The 5,000-nt window shown below is 52.3% G+C and overlaps 1 non-coding gene across 1 annotated transcript in view; it reads right to left on the reverse strand.

The window, feature by feature from the left end:
- LOC142918593 (18S ribosomal RNA) overlaps positions 1-250 on the reverse strand; it is a 1,824-nt gene extending 1,574 nt beyond the window's left edge. The window contains exon 1 of the ribosomal RNA XR_012937767.1: positions 1-250. This exon is cut by the window's left edge and continues 1,574 nt beyond it. This is a non-coding gene — a ribosomal RNA (18S ribosomal RNA).
- Positions 251-5,000: the final 4,750 nt, after the last annotated feature.

Below are 5,000 nucleotides of genomic sequence, written 5' to 3' on the forward strand. Positions count from 1 at the left end.
CACCAAAGCGTCCGGGCAAGCCCGGATTGGTTTTGGTCTAATAAGTGCACGCATCCCCGGAGGTCAGCGCTCGTCAGCATGTATTAGCTCTAGAATTACCACAGTTATCCAAGCAACGGTCGAGCGATCAAAGGAACCATAACTGATTTAATGAGCCATTCGCAGTTTCACTGTAACATCCGTTTGCACGCAGACATGCATGGCTTAATCTTTGAGACAAGCATATGCTACTGGCAGGATCAACCAGGTAGCTGGCGGCTTTCAACTCGCCAAAAGCACACCACGGTGACCAGGCGCCCAGCCCAAAGGCTCGCCCGGCTCACACGCAGCGTTTGCGGGCCCCTAGCCTCCCCAAGGGCAGGCAGGAGTCGCTCTCCTGAGGCAAGAATGTACCCAAGGCAGAGGAGAGTCCCCACACGCGTCCAAAATCGGACGGACAGGACCCCCACGCAGACCATGTAAAACACACACCCTTTGGGCACGGACTTCACAGAACACAAACACCCCCACAAGGAGGGCCTTAATTTGTCCTGTATACTCCGGGGGACACCTGACGACGGCGCTGAAGGCTCACAAAACACAGGGCTTCACACAAGGCCAGCCAATTTGAGGCAGCGGTAAAGCACCACGCACACCCAACGTCGGGGTGGGGAGGAGCAGGGGCGGGGACCACACATGCCTGCACACCTCTAGAGCGGCCTTTCAATGCTCGCTACTCTGTGGACCGGCAAAAGCAATTGAAACCAACCCTAACTCTCACGCGCAGTTGGCAGCCCTTCCTAGGGCACAATACCGAAACAGCGCAAGCAAACCCTGCAGCTACAACCCAAGGGACAGCCTTCCCAACGCACTCTGGAGGAGAAGAGGCTCCTCGGGCGGAGTAACACAGCTCGAGATGCTCGCTCATTCACGGAAATCGTGGGAAACAACCTGCCGCCGGCACACCACTTCGTCCTCACATGAGGTTACCATTGTCCATACAATAGTGCAGGTGCGATGGAAATCTTTTCTCGTTTTGGTGCGTGCTACATTTTTACGGATAGACCCCGTGAAACGCTAGAAATTGGCGGGGATGTGTCTCTTGTGGCTCACGGGGCTGTTAGGGTGGCACAGAAATCCCTCGGAATGGGAAAACGGGTCATTTTCGTGTTGCCACATTGCATGCGAACGGCATGAAACTTCCAGAGGCATTTGCAGCAGGAATGCATGTGCAGTCAAAAAAGTGAATATTTTTCACGGATAGACCCCGTGAAACGCTAGAAATTGGCGGCGATGTCTCTCTTGTGGCTCACGGGGCTGTTAGGGTGGCACAGAAATCCCTCGGAATGGGAAAACGGGTCATTTTCGTGTCGCCACATTGCATGCGAACCGCATGAAACTTCCAGAGGCATTTGCAGCAGAAATGCATGTGCAGTCAAAAAATTGAATATTTTTCACGGATAGACCCCGTGAAACGCTAGAAATTGGCGGGGATGTGTCTCTTGTGGCTCACGGGGCTGTTAGGGTGGCACAGAAATCCCTCGGAATGGGAAAAAACGGGTCATTTTCGTGTCGCCACATTGCATGCGAACCGCATGAAACTTCCAGAGGCATTTGCAGCAGGAATGCATGTGCACTCAAAAAATGTGATATTTTTCACGGAGAGACCCCGTGAAACGCTAGAAGTGGGCGGGGATGTCTCTCTTGTGGCTCACGGGGCTGTTAGGGTGGCACAGAAATCCCTCGGAATGGGAAAACGGGTCATTTTCGTGTCGCCACATTGCATACGAACCGCATGAAACTTCCAGAGGCATTTGCAGCAGGAATGCATGTGCACTCAAAAAAGTGAATATTTCTCACGGATAGACCCCGTGATACGCTAGAAATTGGCGGGGATGTCTCTCTTGTGGCTCACGGGGCTGTTAGGGTGGCACAGAAATCCCTCGGAATGGGAAAACGGGTCATTTTCGTGTCGCCACATTGCATGCGAACCGCATGCAACTTCCAGAGGCATTTGCAGCAGAAATGCATGTGCAGTCAAAAAAAAATTGATATTTTTCACGGATAGACCCCGTGAAACGCTAGAAATTGGCGGGGATGTGTCTCTTGTGGCTCACGGGGCTGTTCGGGTCGCACAGAAATCCCTGGGAATGGGAAAACGGGTCATTTTCGTGTTGCCACATTGCGTACGAACCGCATGAAACTTCCAGAGGCATTTGCAGCAGGAATGCATGTGCACTCAAAAACTTCTATATGTTTCACGGATAGACCCCGTGAAACGCTAGAAATTGGCGGGGATGTGTCTCTTGTGGCTCACGGGGCTGTTAGGGTGGCACAGAACTCCCTCGGAATGGGAAAAGGGGTCATTTTCGTGTTGCCACATTGCATAGGAACGCCATGAAACTTCCAGAGGCATTTGCAGCAGAAAGGCACGTGCACTCAAAAATTTTAATATTTTTCACGCATAGACCCCGTCAAACGCTAGAAGTTGGCGGGGATGTCTCTCTTGTGGCTCACGGGGCTGTTAGGGTCGCACAGAAATGCCTCGGAATGGGAAAACGGGTCATTTTTGTGTGGCCACATTGCATAGGAACGGCATGAAACTTCCAGAGGCATTTGCAGCAGGAATGCATGTGCACTCAAAAACGTCTATATTTTTCACGGATAGACCCCGTGAAACGCTATAAATTGGCGGGGATGTCTCTCTTGTGGCTCACGGGCGCTGTTAGTTAGGGTCGCACAGAAATCCCTCGGAATGGGAAAAGGGGTCATTTTCGTGTTGCCACATTGCGTACGAACGGCATGAAACTTCCAGAGGCATCTGCAGCAGAAATGCATGTGCACTCAAAAACGTCTATATTTTTCACGGATAGACCCCGTGAAACGCTAGAAATTGGCGGGGATGTGTCTCTTGTGGCTCACGGGGCTGTTAGGGTCGCACAGAAATCCCTCGGAATGGGAAAACGGGTCATTTTCGTGTTGCCACAATTGGCATACGAACGGCATGAAACTTCCAGAGGCATTTGCAGCAGAAATGCATGTGCACTCAAAAACGTGAATATTTTTTCACGGATAGACCCCGTCAAACGCTCGAATTTGGCGGGGATGTTTCTCTTGTGGGTCACGGGGCTGTTCGGCTCGCACAGAACTCCCTTGGTCCACCTGATTCGTGCATACAGGCAGCAACTAAAACTCTGTAAACCTGCTGTGAGGACATCTAAACAGTGGACCAGTGAGGCTGTGGAAGATTTGCGGGCGTGCTTAGACTGTACTGACTGGGATATGTTCACGACTGCTACCAATAGTCTGGATGAACTCACAGAGGCTGTGTACATCAGCTTCTGTGAGGACTGCTGTATCCCAACACGTACCAGGGTGAACTTTAACAACAACAAGCCCTGGTTCTCAGCAAAGCTCAAAAGGTTGAGGTTGGAGAAGGAGGAAGCGTTTAGGAGTGGGGATAGAGACAGATTCAAGGAGTCGAAGAACAGGTTTAGCAAAGCGGTGAGAGAGGCTAAACGACTGTACTCAGAGACACTAAAACACCAGTTCTCTACTAACGACGCTGCTTCTGTCTGCCAAAGGGCTCAGGCACATCACCAACTACAAACCCAGAGCGCCCCACACCACTAACGACTCCCGCCTAGCCAACGACCTGAACGAGTTCTACCGTAGATTTGAAAGACAATTGGACTGTCCTGAACCACCCCTTCCCACCCAAGAGGCCCCATCCCCCACCCATACTACAGAAACGACTCTCTCCTTTCAGGAGGGAGAAGTTAATGGGCTTTTCAAGAGGCAGAATCCACGCAAAGCAGCCGGGCCGGACTCTGTCTCTCCAGCCACCCTCAGGCACTGCGCTGACCAGCTGTCTCCGGTGTTCACCAACATCTTTAACACCTCCCTGGAGACATGCCATGTACCAGCCTGTCTCAAGTCCTCCACCATCATCGCTGTGCCCAAAAAGCTAAGGCCAACAGGACTAAATGATTACAGACCGGTCGCCCTTACATCTGTGGTAATGAAGTCTTTTGAGCGCCTGCTCCTGGCACACCTCAAAGCCATCACAGACCCTCTCCTGGACCCCCTTCAGTTTGCCTACAGAGCCAACAGGTCTGTGGACGACGCAGTTAACATGGCCCTCCACTTCACCCTACAGCATGTGGACGCCCCAGCATCCTACGCCAGGATCCTGTTTGTGGACTTCAGCTCTGCCTTCAACACCATCATCCCTGCCCTGCTTCAGGACAAGCTCTTCCAGCTGAACGTGCCCTACTCCACCTGCAGGTGGATCACAGACTTCCTCTCTGACAGGAAGCAGTGCGTTAAGCCGGGAACAGAAGTCTCTGACTCCAGGTCCATCAGCACGGGAACTCCTCAGGGCTGCGTCCTTTGCCCACTGCTCTTCTCCCTGTATACCAACAGCTGCGCCTCCAATCATCTGTCCGTCAAACTCTTGAAGTTTGTCGGACGACACCACCCTCATTGGGCTGATCTCTGGTGGGGATGAGTCTGACTATAGGTGGGAAGCTGACAACCTGGTGACCTGGTGTAGCCAGAACAACTTAGAGCTAAATGCTCTAAGGACAGTTGAGATGGTTGTGGACTTCAGGAAGAATACAGCCCCACTCACCGCCATCACCCTGTTAGACTCCGCAGTCAAAATTGTGGAGTCCTTCCGCTTCCTGGGCACTATTCTCTGCCGGGACCTCAAGTGGGAACTGAACATCAGCTCCCTCGCCAAGAGAGCTCAACAGAGGATGTACTTTCGACGGCAGCTGAAGAAATGCAACCTGCCAAAGACAATGATGGTGCAATTCTATACAGCGATCATTGAATCCATCCTCACCTCCTCCATAACCGTCTGGTACGCTGCTGCCACTGCCAAGGACAAGAGCAGACTGCAGCGTATCATGCACACTGCTGAGAAGGTAATTGCCTGCAATCTACCAACCCTCGAGGACCTGCACACGACAAGGAGCATGAGGCGAGCGAGGAAGGTTGTGGCCGATTCCTCGCAC

Source organism: Petromyzon marinus, unplaced genomic scaffold, assembly GCF_048934315.1.
Source record: "Petromyzon marinus isolate PM22_M1 ecotype Great Lakes invasive population unplaced genomic scaffold, UKy_Petmar_22M1.pri1.0 PM_G_Scaffold_6, whole genome shotgun sequence".
In the NCBI taxonomy this organism is placed as follows: Eukaryota; Metazoa; Chordata; class Hyperoartia; order Petromyzontiformes; family Petromyzontidae; genus Petromyzon; species Petromyzon marinus.